We start from the raw sequence: 15,010 nt of genomic DNA on the forward strand, positions 1-15,010 counted from the left end.
TTTGTTAAATTAAATTAACAATGTAAAATGGTATGCAAAATCTTTTTACTCAGTATGTATGATAATTGATAAGTCTGACAACAAAGTAATGGAATGAAATAACCAAGCCTACAAGCTACAAGAACTGTGTTTTAGGGCGAGACACTTGCATGACAAATATTAGCGTGCGATAAAGAAGACACACTGGAGTCGACTGCTGAGAACAACAGATGTCACTGTTGGAGATGTCCTTGAAATGACACTAGGACTACAAAATTAATTTGCTCAGATTTGCCCTATTCAGAGGTGATCCAATTAGTAACACAAAATTATTTAAAATGCAGCTTACTGACCTTTACCCTCTTGCACTTTGACCCTGCATGTCCATTAGGTACAATGAGTTTATGCTGTCATTAGCCACACATACAAAAATGCTTAGAAAAATGTTTTAGAATATAAATTTAAGCTTATATTGTATTTCATATGAAATATTAAGTTATCTGCCACTGTTTCAGGGTTCTACTATAAACATAATGTGTCATAATACAATATATAATTGTTAGAACATATAAATGCCACAAATTGTCATCTTTTTCTTATATATGTTATTTAAAAAATATATTTTGAAGGGGCAAAAAAAAATTCCAATCATAAAATACATTTTGTGTGAATCCAAAATGTATTTTTCAAATACATTTTGGACAATAAATATTTACATCGAAAACAAACCATATAATAATCCTATTACCCCCTCTTCTTCCAGTTGTTTCCAGTCTTCTTTCCACTGTCCTATGAAAACAGGTGTCATTGAGACCCAAAATAACACATTTATTTGATGGAACATGCTTTTTATTGCCGTAAATATACAAGACCTGATTAATCATTTGGTTTATTGGAGTGTTACCTGCACAACCTGCCCTCATTTGCATCCTCAGTGCCCTTGCTGTGTTGCCATTGCTTTGTCTGCCGCCCGGCATACGCTGGGCTTGGCAAAAGTCTGGAGCTCCTCCAGCGCCTCCGTACGGCTGGCAGGCGGGCGGCCCCTGGGAGTCAGGATTGTGTGATAACACTTTGAAATGATAGTTTAGCCCAGGAGAGCACTTGACACGCAATATCTTCCCTGCTACAATCGACAGGCAAAGCAAGCTCAGAGCAGGGTAAACATCGGCTCAGGGCGTAGACACACGGCGAGATCCAGAGGAAAGAGCGCTCATCACACGCCGGGATGCAGGAACGCATCCGGTCCACCGCACAATTACCACTCTGTCCATCACGGGTCTCATCACCGGAGGCTTTTCTCACCCGCCGCAGATGCATTTATTCTCCTCTTGGCCTGTCTGTGTATTCAGCCCCGACAGCTGCAAATAGACAACAGGTAATGTATTGACAGTCTAATAAAGAGTGTTGGCACTGGATATAAATCACGCAGTGCTGCATGTTTATTTGCGGGGGCGACTCTCACCTCTTTGTCATATTAATAGTTATCCAGATGAGACGAAGAACGTGTCAAAGGAAGGACGAAAGGTGTTCTTGCACCGAGAAAACAACCAATTGTGAGTTTACACTGTTTTTTATGTATCTCAAGTACTGCTTGACAAGATGAACCGTCGCTCTCACTAGACAGACTGTTAGGCCCAAAACATACTCTACTGATGGGTCACAAGCTCTTTTCTGTTCTGAAAGGGTTGTAGACAGCTGGGAAAAGCTATGCTTAAGTGTAGGGATGCACAATATATCGGCCACCATATCGGTATCAGACAATATATGTTCATTTTTAATGTTATCATTTTCAGCCCGATAAGAAAATTTGGCCGATATATTAAAGCTGATAAATAATGGATTATTTCCTTCAGCTGAGACACTTCAGATGCACACTGTTCACCATGATGGTTTTGAATTGCTTGAAATGTGATGGAGTCACTTCAGAAAGGAAAATACAGTTAAGTGTAACATGTGCAGCGCAAGTCTGTCATATAGGCTACATAAAATTATAATGAGAACATTATAATTGTGTGCTTGGAACATGGCTTTTAATGGTGAGACTTTTGTTTTTGTAATCAGGCTTTAAATAATTATATAAAAATTTGGATTTAGATTTATCGGCCAATATATCGGTTATTGGCTTTCAAATATAAAGAATTATCGGTAACGGCCAAAATGTTCATATCGGTGCATCCTAGGGGTGGGCGGTATGGCAAAAATATCATATCACGATTTTTTTCAGGAAAATCACGATTCACGATTTTTATCACGATTCTTCATGTTGTTTTTACTATTTTGCAAGTGACTGAGCATTACAGCCAAACTAATTTCCCTATTTTAAAAACAAAGCCTTACAAAATAACAAAATATAAAATAAAATTAAAAATGGCAGACATTTAGGCCAAAGTGGTGAAGATAAAAATCTTTGTCATTATTTTTTATCTGTTATTTGTTATTATTTGTTAATAATTGTATCTTTGTTATTAAAAAAGAAGAAAAACATAGGCTACACATTATACAAATGAAATTAATAAAATGATTTTTTCAGCTACAGTAGATGTATTTAACAGTAGCATTCAAGTAAAAAACTAAATGAACAAATATAAAAATATAACACTAGACTTCACTGTATAAATTATACAGTGATTCTTAATAAAGCTAATGTATTAAAGTTCTCAGTCAAGAGCAAAAAGTTATTTTGAAGAATGTGACCAGACAGTTGCTGGTCCATAGTGACTATGTTTTTCCTACCATGGAAGTCAATAGAGACCCGCAACTGTCCAGCTAACCCACGTTCTCCAAAATATTTTATTTTGTGTTCTGCACAAGAAAGAAATTAATACAGTTTTGAAACAACATTACAGTGAACCATCCCTTTAAGGACAAGCGACCGCATGGTTAATATTAGGCTGCTCTGTCACTTTAAAGACCTGCACGTATATCTAATATACAGCCACGCATCCAATTTTCTCTCAAATGTTTACTTTCACTTTAGACATAACCAACTGTGTTTATGTAAACTTCGTGCGTATTTGACAGTATTAGAGCAATCGGACTCTAAAGATAACTTAGTAATCAGGCGCTGTTTGACAGGCTTTTAGTGCCTGTGCGCTTCACGTGAACGCGCTCTGAAAAACGCATGTCAGAACAGCGCATCAGCAGGCGAAAGAAAAGTTTAACCGGCAAGGCACATGAAATAGTGAACTTTTGTGGACTGAAGTGTCCCGCGAATATTACTCTACCGCTGCGTTAAAATGTGACGTGAATGTACGTCACGTTGAACAGTATGCTGAGACGGAAGCGCTGGAACTGCAGCTGATAGAAAGCACTGTAGCACGATACTACGATATTTCTTCTTAAGCAGATCGTGGAGACATTTTAATCGTCCACGATCAAAAATCGTTATATCGCACACCCCTAGTGCATCCCTAATTAAGTGCAAAAATAAAGCACATACACTAATAAGTACGTACTACATCACTGTGCAATTGCATTGGCCATATGCATGCATAGGAATGCAAGCAAAAGCTTGACCCTTGACTTATTTTGGACAAGAACCATCCATTCATGAATGAAAGTGCTAACATATTAAACAATTAATTGCTTGTTACTTTTAGGGATGGGTAATAAACTGGTGTGCATCAAAAGTGGTGGTTTAACAAATATACGGAGACATCTTGCTTACTTGCAACTACTTCAAACAACATTGCTGAATATGTTTCAAATATTCAGTGCCGCAAACCATTTCATATCCAGAAATCTAGTTCAAAATCAGGCCAGCAGTGATACTAAACAGACCATTGTTTCCTTTGGCAAACAAATATAGGCTGTAGGTCTGTTTATAGACATTTCATGGTATCTACTTATTATAGTAGAAAAACATAATTTATTAAATAAGCACTACTTCGAGCACTGGTCCAGACTAACGTTATGCAGTACTCTTTAAACTTTCAGTGTGAATTTTCCCAGATGTTTTATTCGAGAAGGGTCTGTTTGAGACTTCAGTCGACCTTCACAGCACAGAAACAACCACAGCAGCGATGAGGGTGGACTGAAAGTGTTTGACAGCTTACATTTAAGGAGATCACAGCAACCTTGGCTGTGTGCAATCATCACACCAAGGACTTTACTGTTCCAGAATCCATACAATCTATAAAAACAACCCAAAAGAGCAGCCAGAATGTTTTAAAATGGAAGCATATTACGATGCATTAGAATTGATTATATTAGCTGAATTAGAATCTCATTAAGATGAATGGGAATGTTAGCGTATAGCTATCATACAATAAAATTACCATTGAAAGAGGGACTCAAGCCATATCTAGACCAGAATATCACAGAGATTTAAGGGTTATTTTCTCATTTTCCAGCACAATGTGGATAAACAACTTTAAGTATGCTATTTGCTAGGTTGATTCCCCCCAAGAGTGTAAACACACAATGTGTCTGAAATCGAATGCTTTTCTACTATAGTATGCAAAAACAGTATTTATCATAACATGATTTTGTAGGATTGTAAACAGGCGCTAAGGAGAGTACCTATTAAAAGCAATTTGAACCAATGGGATTGTGTAGGGTCATAATGAAGAACCGATTTTGGAGTTGTGGGGGGGGGGGATACTTAGCAATTCAGATCCGAATTCGGAAAGGAGCCTCTAAAGGGACATGGTTAAGCTTGCAGTGGATCTCATATTTTTTTTCCATCACCATGACCCTTTAGGCACTCCACAGAATGCGTAATTTCCTTTCTGAACATATAGGGTGCCTTCCAAGGATCCTTCAAATTGAGACAGCCTTCAGCTGCACTTGATGACGCTTGACTAGAGCCTTTCTAGGACGCAGCCTTCAGTTTGAGAAGCGCCAATGTCTCAGAAAGTCTGACGGTCGATAAAAATAAACAGTAACTAAATTACTTTCGAATATCAAATATACTAAACATATTGCGCAAGAACAGACCTCATTCACTCATGAACACTTGTGTTGCTTCTTTTCCTTTAAATGGCAGTTGGCAAACCCACTTGAAGGTGCATGCCGCCACCTACTGGATGACACCTGCGTATAGTGGTAAAATAAAGGATTGGGCTTTGGATAGCTGATACCAATCATTTAAAAAACTGCTTAATCACCCCAATACCAATCCTTGACATTGGCTCCGGACATCTCTAGAACATGCTTTTTTTAATGGTTGCGAAGCAAGTTGTAGTACCTACTTTACAGTATGCAGTTTCGGATGCAGCAACAGACTCTGTTTGAGCATTCCAGCACAGCTCAACCAATGGCGTGAGTTTGGGGCGGGACTATCTGTTTGCCTGACCAATAGCAGATGGGGGAGTGTCCAGGAAACCTATTTGAAAACAGTGATTATTTTTACATTGCAGAAAATACATATTTCTTTTAGAAAAGTTCAGCTAAGAAACCCATTATTTTGAAAAAAAAATACAGCCAATAACTGCTGTGTTGACACCTCCGACAGCTTATTAGCACCTTAACAATGATTTGGAGTATATCTGAGGCGGTTTTGCCGTAATTAGATTGTCTCTTTTTCTCGCCCTCCTGCTGCACTCTTTCATTTGAGTGAAAGATACACATTTTCACTTGTTCCTCTTCATCCCATAAATACATTATTAATGAAAGAATAATTTTTTATGGCATGTCATGATAGCAATAAATGGCAGAATGTTTGCTAGAATTAGTTACTGCCAGGAACGCTAGCGGCCAGATGGCTGGCATTTCCAAAGAAGAAAAAAGAAATGAAATAAACAAGGATGGAGATGAAACAATAAGACATGCTGCAAGGACACTAAACCTGCTTTTTTTAATCAACAAGTATTTTTAGCCCTGTTTTACATTATTTCATTTGTCAATTAAGAACACTTAGCAGTAATAATGTCATACGTTAACCTGTGATAACATTTACTCTCACCTCTCAATAATTAACAGAGTTCTTGATATCTGTCTCTCTTGAGCATTCACACATTATAGCTAATAGCATTTTAATTATCCTTCATTAAAATATATGACAGTTTGAAAACCCAATGTGATCTCATTGGTATTCATAGGTATTTGTATGTAAAAATTACTAGCTCAGGCACTGAAATGTGTAATGTTACACATTTTTTAAATGTAAATGAATGAGATTGCGCCTGAGGTTTTAACGGAAAAATTTTCAGAGGATTCATAATTATTGCATATCTAAAGTTGTACATACTGCAAAAACAGGTTTACATTTCAGATGCATAATTTTTGGTTACTAAAATAAATCTGTAATAAAATAAAATATGCATATTAGATAAAGAACTTAAAGGGGGGTATAATGCTATTTCATGCATTCTGACTTATTTACACTGTTAAAGAGTTTGATTCTCATGCTAAACATGGCCAAAGTTTCAAAACACAAGTTGGACATATGACGGAGTATTTCTGTGCCAAAAATACTCTTTCAAATCCTCACGAACTTCTGGGTCTTTTTTTCAAGTATGTGCCTGTGTGACATCAGAATGGTCGGAATTCCTTGTATGGGCACTTCTCCCGGAAGAGCGCGCGTGCACACGTCGACCAGAGCGAGAGAGCAAGAGCACACCCATCAACGTGCTTCGTTCGGCTTTACGGAAGTCATCAGCAGCGCTGCACAGGACTTGCTCGAGAAAGATTTGTCACTTTGTTTTTGGACCACAAAATCAACAATGTCACCAAAGAAGTGTGTTTTTGGTTGTGAGGGAAAGATAACCTTGCTTCCCAAAGAACCCAGTGGAGCTGAGAGATTTGTGCTCAAGCATTACATTGATGTGCTCTCGATATTTGTTATTAAAATAACCATAGAAACTGATAGTTTCAATCACTTTTTATTGGTTAAAATGAATGGAGAATATCTCGTGTTTTCCGTGGCTGCTCGAGCTCTCAGGATCGGCGCTTATGGTTTCATAAACAAGGCCCAGTTCTACGCTGGATTTACAGTTCCTTTGAAACTGAAAGATGGAGCGGTCACAGCGATAATGATCCAGATAATGATCGGAACCACAGGTGGTGAGTAAAACTGCTTCAAATGTCTGTTTTGTTGGCAATAGGCGCCTAAGTGCATATAATGTAAACAATACGAACGTAGTGAATTCATAAATTCATTATTCGTCATTCACTATACGCTATATTCATTATAGTGATTCAAAAGTTATCCATGGATAATGCGATGGTGTATTGTGTTTAAATTTAGCTAACCATTGATAGCTTGCAGCTGATCTCTACACAAAAGCTGCGCGTGCTTGTGACAGCTCGTCACTCTATCTCCGCTCACACACGCCTCCAGGAGCTCGGCTGTTTTCAGAAAGACTCGGTACAGCGTATGTATCTTTTATAAATATGATAAAACTAAAGACTTTTTGGCGATATGAAGGATGCTATACTACTTTAAAGGTACTTAAGTTTAACATGAGATTGGCAGAAACTGTGTGCCCCCCCCTTTAAGAAAAGTAAGTTTATATAAGTAATAAAAAATACTACAACTGAACTGAAATAAAAATATTTCATCTAAATAACAACAAAATTGCTAAACTTAAAATTAAATTGAAATATAAAAATAAAAGCGAAATCAAAATATTAATAAATACTAAAATAATATATAAATTATATACATAAATTATGGTGCTTATTTTTTAATACTTAGCAACAATTTTATTTATAATCTGGATTATTATTAAACATCTCTCTCACTCTCTGACAGTCTGTAATCTGGAATAACTATTTTTACTCTGTACTTTTCTCATCATAGCAGCTTCAGTACTTGTTTTCTTCCCAATTACTAGAGGGCCACAAACAGCATTTCCCGTATCCATAAACCAGCTGTCCCGAGAACAATCTAAACTTCCCAAAACTCAAGTTCAGACCATTTACATTTGACACATGCCTTGTTTTAACCGTACGCACTGGGCTATGTAATGAGAGGCGGCTGTATGAACGCCTGATTGTCTCCCAGAGTTGATGTATTCCACTGGGAGGGCAGAAGGCGAAGATCCCATTGCTGTTACACCTGAGGCAGCTGGTTGAACCCCTTCAGCTGTAGACATTACGACGCCGCCTCCTCTGACAGGAGCCAACTCCTGATTAAGCTGCGCTTTTGTGCGCCGTCATTATCGTTAAGTAAGCTGCTGTCTCCCTGCCTAATGAAGACTGAGATCATTCAAGCAGGACATTATGAATAAGGTAATCAAAACTGAAGCGTTGCTCTCTTTAAAATGATTTCACGAACGAGTCACATTTATTTATGGATATGAATATGGCAAATTAACAAGTGTGTTAATTTTGTCTCATAATTGTCCTTTTATTGCCTCTGTTTATAGTTCCTTATACTCCAAATTACCTAAAGTTGATTAATAATTGTTGGAAACATTTACATCTTACTTTAGATTATCTTATATTGTCTATTATCCCTTTCTAATTTTGATCTATCTATCTATCTATCTATCTGTCTGTCTGTCTGTCTATTTTTGTGACATTTGGGCAACTTATATGGACATTAGGGTTTGTGTTAGGTGTGATTTCGCATACTTCCCTAAAAAAACAGTATGTGACAAAAGAAGTCCAAATTAACAGTACTCATATATAAAAAAGCTGGTCAAAAAGCTGCATATGCATAGGCTATTAAGCTTGCATATATTTCCAATTACATACTCAATGATTTAGAAAATAATTAAGTTTAAATTGTGGTCTCAGAGCTTTGCATTCAGCAAATGGCTTTTCCTAGGTGTTGGTCGATAAAAGAACATGCTCATAAAAACATATTTTCAAAGCCATGCTAATGGTTTGGACCCTAGAGGTTTTTCGCTGTGTAGTTCTCTCAATGTCACAATAAAAGAAGCTCGAGCTCCCTGCTTGGTTTGAGTCCGAGTCAGAGGTCAAGTGTTTGAAGTGAAAAGCCGTGTGAAAATCTCTATTGTATGGAGAAGGGCAAGACGGACTGACACTCTTTAACAGTTAACAGAGCTGGTTCAAGGTCTCTCCTTGACATCTGAGAATCGAACGGTCTGTTTTTCCGAAACAAAGAGAAGAATGGTACTGCACAAATTTTTTATCTGTCTTCAAGACATGATAGGTTGTTCTTACAAGAGAAAGAGCATTTTAAAGCCTTAAAATGAAATTTAAAAGATAAAAAAAAAAAAAAAAAAAAAAAAAAAATTCACAACAGGAGGTTATTTACAGAAGTCTTAAAGGTAAGAGAAAGTGTAAAAATGGTCATGGTACAACCTTGACTAACATTAAAAATGCATTTCAGAAAGGAAAAAAAAAATATCTAGCTGTAATGTGGCACCTTTAAAAGGTTTAGAAGAGAAAAGTCACTGTCAGACAGACTCATATATATTATGGCTTGCAAAAACAGTCTAACCTCTGAAATTAAGGTGACTGACTCAAAGATTCTCATTGATGTTTATAATATTCCTTATGCGCAGTGAAGCTCGTGTCCCTGGAATTGACTTCTCAAAAACAGATTAGTGTGGGTTGACTGCTTCAGAAAATTGCTGACCTTTCCCACCTTGTAGCAACTAACACAGTTCTGTCACTGTAACATCTGAAGTGGCCAATAAAGTTTAATCGTCCAAACATTCATTCTTCCATTAACAAAGTGCAGAGCCGCCTCTAATGGAGTGAGGGTCAGGACTCTCTGCTTGTGTCTCTATACAAGAGCTTTCTTCAATACAATGATTCACACACAAAACACACTCACGCATACACTCATATAAATAGATTTCTAATAAAGCTGTACCTAAAATCTAGATGAGCTACGTTTGGAGCAGTTGTGAAACGACACAATACATTGAAGTTATTTTATAAAACATCAGCAACAGCAATACGAAAAAAGACCTATGTTCATTTTATAGTTACATTAAAAATAACTGCAATAATAAAAAAAAATTTCCATCAAGCAATATGGTTCATTGGTCTGTAAACTGTAGGCCATTTATCTATGAAGCCAGCCAATTAGATTAGAGTTTGCCAGATTGAGATGCTGTTATTTATGATAGATATAAGTATGGTATTTAAGTTTACAGTCGCCAATGATGCTAAACCGCACATGATGTCCGTGGCCTCCATGTGACCCCATGCTTTTAACATCTCAGTCTGTTCGACACCATCGCTCCAAGCTTTGTTTTTCCTCCTGACCTGCGGTCTAGTCTTTGATCACAGCTCTGCCCTGAAGGCAGCCTGCCAACGCTAAACTTATCCAAACCACTTTCTCTCACCTCCAAACACACCGTAAGAACCGCTCCGCATCTCAACCAGTGTTGATTCTCTTCTGTCCATCACGACCTGCCACTCATCATCACTCAAACAGACTCAAGAAGTTTCCATGCTCAGAAACAACTGAGAAAGATGAAAGGAGAGTCGGCAGCGGGGACAAAGCAACCCCGGCTAATGCGGGTAAATTTAAGGCGCGTCTTCCTTCATCTGTAATTTCCACGTCCTCAAATAGAGATTGACTTCAGCTGCCCTCCAAACAGAGTGAGACGGGCTGCACGGGTCACCGAGGTCTGGTCTGACTCGCTCTAAGAGGGCATCCCACTGTGATAATCACCGTTTCCATCGCAGCCTCGGCTGGCCGTGGCCAACCCAGACCTCCTTCAGACCAGAGGATGGATTGTTGGACGGCACTCTGATTATGCATTGAAGGAAGGAGAGGGAAATGGAGAGGAGTGCTGAGAGGGAGAATTTTCAGGGAGCCAGAACTGTAATTATATGAGAAAGGGGATAAAATGTAAAATGTAATTATATAATAATGGAGAAAAGTGTTGTTTGGTTCACAAAAGCGCTAAAACGTTGATAATTCACTTCATCACATGATCTTGATTGCTTAATTGCTTTTATAAAATGGCAAAAAGGCCCCAGAGAAGTTCTATTTTAGTATTATTTATTATTTATGTAATATCAAAGTTTTGAATTAGATTTTTAAATATATTTTCAGCTCTCATTTTAATTTTTGTTCATTTTTTTGTTGTGATTTTGTAATATATATATATTTTTTTAGCATTTATTTTTATATTTTTAGTTTTTATTTTAATTTTTAGTCATTTTACGTGCTTTTGTTATTTAGATTATTTAAATCTGTACAATTTCGATGATAAACGATAAACATTATTTTTTAAACTTGTTTAAAGTCCCCCTGTGGTGAAAATCAAGTTTTTAATGTTGTTTATATGTCTGTGTGTGTTTTTAATATGCTTTAAGACAAACCATGTACAAATTCATAAGTCAACACCATTGGTGAGTATTTTCTGTTTAAAACTGCAGTGATCTAAAGACAGTTTCAAAAACACGGTTGGTGTTTCTTACGTCACAAACTACCTTCTAACCAATTATGTCAACATTTAACATATCATTAACTATGACCACTCTGAAGCAGGAGAGTCTCAAGAGATTATATCCTGGTATATTTTTCTGTTGATATGAAAAATCAGATAGATTTAGCAATATAACGGGTGTATGATGTATATATTACGATGTTATGATGAACTATATGCCTTTCACCACTGACGGTTGTTCAAAGCGTTTCTAAGGATGCTGATTTTTAGAAGGCAGCTGTTTGACTCTGAAATGGCGAACGGGAACATGGTTTGTGTAACATTAGCAACACATTATTAGCAGCTGTTTGATAACGTAGTCAAGCAAAAGGCTATTCATACTAATTATCGTCATGTGTCTGACATTGTAAAAAATGATACAATTGTGTAGCATTTACCTCAGTAAGTTGACCAAGTGGATCTCTGAGCTCGTGTGAGTGAGTGGAGGCGGGGCTAATTAGCATATTTATAGATCCCCTTATACTAAATTATGCAAGGGTGTAGAGTTACATTCAAGCTATTTTAAGGCATGAAGGCATTTTTTTTCACAGAAAAAAAAAACATTTAAATATGTAATTTTGGTGATTAAAGATGAGTTTTAAGGGATAAAATTATTGACTACAGAGGGGGACTGATAGCATTTCCACGACTTTCCAAAAGGGAAAAAATATAGAGAGATTGATTACAGCAGTCAGAAGAGAGAAAGATGTCAAATTTGCCGTCACTTCCTCAGCCCTTGTATTAGAAACATAACATGTTTTAACGTAAGAATTTATATAATTAATGATTTTTTTTTTTTTTTTTTTAAGAAAAAGAGGGATGACTGAACCTGGAATATTCACTTTTGAGGAAGAACTCTTCATTGGATTTGCCAAAGCTTTCCAGGTCAGTGACATCACAACTTTAAAAGATCTTTAACCACTAAGCCACATCCTCAGTTACTGACTGACTAAACATTCACAAGTTTTCTAAAGTTCATGTTTCTTTGGTCAAAGTTTGTATTTCCTAACCCAGTATGGGACAGAACTGTCCTTTTTCAGTGCAAGTGCCTTGCAGAGCAGCCATCTGCTATGAAGACCTCGTCATTTCGAGACACAGCAGGTTGTTTGTTAAAGCTATGTTTTGTAAGATGAATTATGATGTAAAATATTCAAAACACCTGTGGTGTTATAAAATAACCAGATAATTGAGGGCAAAGAACAAAACTATAGCCGTCCCACACTGTATCACTGTGAATTATTATTAAGACAGCATGTGATATTCAGTGGTGTTGACTGATTCAGATCTGATAATGTCTTTCCTTGTGGATTAATTCATTTCTTAACCCTTTTTGTTCATTAAATTAAGAAAATACACCTGCCAATCAATCACAATTATTTTACTGATTTGCAACTAGCGCTTATCAAATGTTGGCAGTGTTAGAACAGAGTCTCATTCAAACAAAGATCACTGATCAATAAATATCACTCTAAGTAATTGTAACCAGTTATAAAGGAAAAGATAAAAGATGCAAAGCTGTTTGGAATCGACTTGTCGAGCCTCTAAGAGCCAATTAAGTTGTGTTATTGTGAAATTGTTGAAATTGGAGATAGATTGAATTAGTGAGTGATAAAGACCTGAGGTTTGCGAGAGAGAAAGCAAGGATGTAGGTGGCAGGGCTATTATTGTATTCTAAAAGCTTAAACTAATATGCTTAAACTAACATAAACTAAATTTAAAAACATTTTCATTAAGTAAAAAAAAAAAATGTAAAAATTACTACACAATAAAATAAATCCAAACAAAACTATATGCCTACTAATAAATAAAATAAATATAAATAAATAAACAAACAAAAAAATATGTAATTTAGATAATTTTCTGTCTTCCCATGGTGGCAAAGTGAGCATTCCCAGTCATCTCAACTGTTCAGGTAGTTGATTTCACACTTTTAAAGGCTTGCAAAAAAGATGGATGGGTGGATGGATACTGCTCGGAGATACACAACAGTTCTGCTGTGGCTTTAAAGGGTTAGTTCACCCATGATTCGGATCGCGTGTCAAACCGCCAAACTGCTGAAATCACGTGACTTTGGCGCTCCGAACCGCTGATTGGACACGCTGATTCATAATGCTCTGAAGCTTCCTGACGCAGTGTTTTGAAATCGTCCATAACTATATAAGTCGTTATTTTGGTTTTTTTTTGGCGCACCAAAAATATTCTCGTTGCTTTATAATATTAATATTGAACCACTGTACTCACATGAACTGATTTAAATATGTTTTTAGTACATTAATGGATCTTGAGAGAGGAAATGTCATTGCTGGCTATGCAGGCCTCACTGAGCCATCGGATTTCAACAAAAATATCTTAATTTGTGTTCCGAAGATTAACGAAGGTCTTACGGGTGTGGAACGCCATGAGGGTGAGTAATAAATGACATTATTTTCACTTTTGGGTGAACTAACCCTTTAAAGGTAATATTTTTGTTGGCAAAACTGAGCAAAAACAGACAATATTGCGTCTAAAATATATCACAATATTAACTTATTTACTAAACTGTTGTATAAAATCAATATCACATTTGCACTCGTGCTATTTGGGACAAAAACAGCACTCGTGTGATATTGCTTTACTATATCATATAAATATGACACAAAAGCTGATATCTTGAATTGCAGGGGCACTCTAACTGCATTCTGTAGGCTACATCACGATTCAAATCAATCAATACCTATATATATATATATATATATATATATATATATATATACATATTATATATATATATATATATATATATATATATATTGGTATTGATTGATTGAAATCGTGATGTAGCCTATAGAATGCACTCCAACTGTTAAATAGACAACAATGGAAAAAGATGCTTTCGAGTCCAGATGGTGTAGCTCCAGCATCTGCCAGCAGGGGCTAACCATCTAAACATGCATCAAGAAAAACTAGGTACTAATAAGTGTGTACTTACAGTTGTTTTGATGCATCAGTCACTGCAGAGAGCAGCAAGCTCATTTCAGAAGTGTTCAGACAGACTGTCGGGTGGGTTGGTGTTTCGGGGTCTGGAGGGAGTGCTGGTATACGGATATGTCTGCAACTAACTGTGACGGGTCCAATACAATTCGATACAATGAAAACTCTGCAATCAAACAATGACCATTGTTCATATTGATATGTAAATATAATATCCTTGTGTGCCTCTAACAAAAATGTCACATTTTAAGCCCAAACCTGGTGAGTGCACTGCGCACTCTGCTGTGATCGGTGTGTGAATGCCATATTGTCTGTGCGTTTCTGTCTCTGTACATCCTTGTCAGCGGAGCTGGAACTAGCCGGGTCACGTAGACGTGCCTCAGCCCAAACCAGCTGTCAGCTGTGGGGTTTGGCTCCAGCTGCCGTGAGCCGTTCTGGGCCTGAGCTGCTGGGGTTTTTCTGCTGATAGCGCCTGGAAGCCGCAGTCACACTCACAGATGCCTAACTAGGATCTCGTGGTGCATTGTCTTTCTCCCATTTGGGCGATGTCTGCGCTGCATGTTAATTACAAATGTTTATTTTCATCTCCGAGCAATGTATAATTACGTTTTTTTCCCCTGTTTGTATTGCACTTGCTATTATGGATGAGATGTTTGAGTATTTGGCAGTTATTAGAAATGATTGGCAAGCAATTTTAATGAAAAGCCACGTCTTTACTGCACTGAATGTGGCAGATGTTTCAAACTATACCGACC

General features: G+C 37.0%; 1 long non-coding RNA gene across 4 annotated transcripts in view; it reads left to right on the forward strand.

Annotated features, from left to right (window-relative positions):
- The first annotated feature begins 910 nt into the window (after window positions 1-910).
- Window positions 911-15,010, forward strand: part of LOC127522844 (uncharacterized) — a 54,830-nt gene continuing 40,730 nt past the window's right edge. For 2 of the 4 annotated variants that reach the window (XR_007932728.1, XR_007932729.1), the window contains exons 1-3: window positions 912-1,354; window positions 1,461-1,532; window positions 12,095-12,170. This is a non-coding gene — a long non-coding RNA (uncharacterized LOC127522844). Of the gene's footprint in view, window positions 1,355-1,460; window positions 1,533-12,094; window positions 12,171-15,010 lie in introns of all 4 variants that reach the window. The other 2 variants (XR_007932731.1, XR_007932730.1) reach the window with 2 other exon arrangements.

The sequence above is a fragment of the Ctenopharyngodon idella genome, chromosome 11, assembly GCF_019924925.1.
Source record: "Ctenopharyngodon idella isolate HZGC_01 chromosome 11, HZGC01, whole genome shotgun sequence".
In the NCBI taxonomy this organism is placed as follows: domain Eukaryota; kingdom Metazoa; phylum Chordata; class Actinopteri; order Cypriniformes; family Xenocyprididae; genus Ctenopharyngodon; species Ctenopharyngodon idella.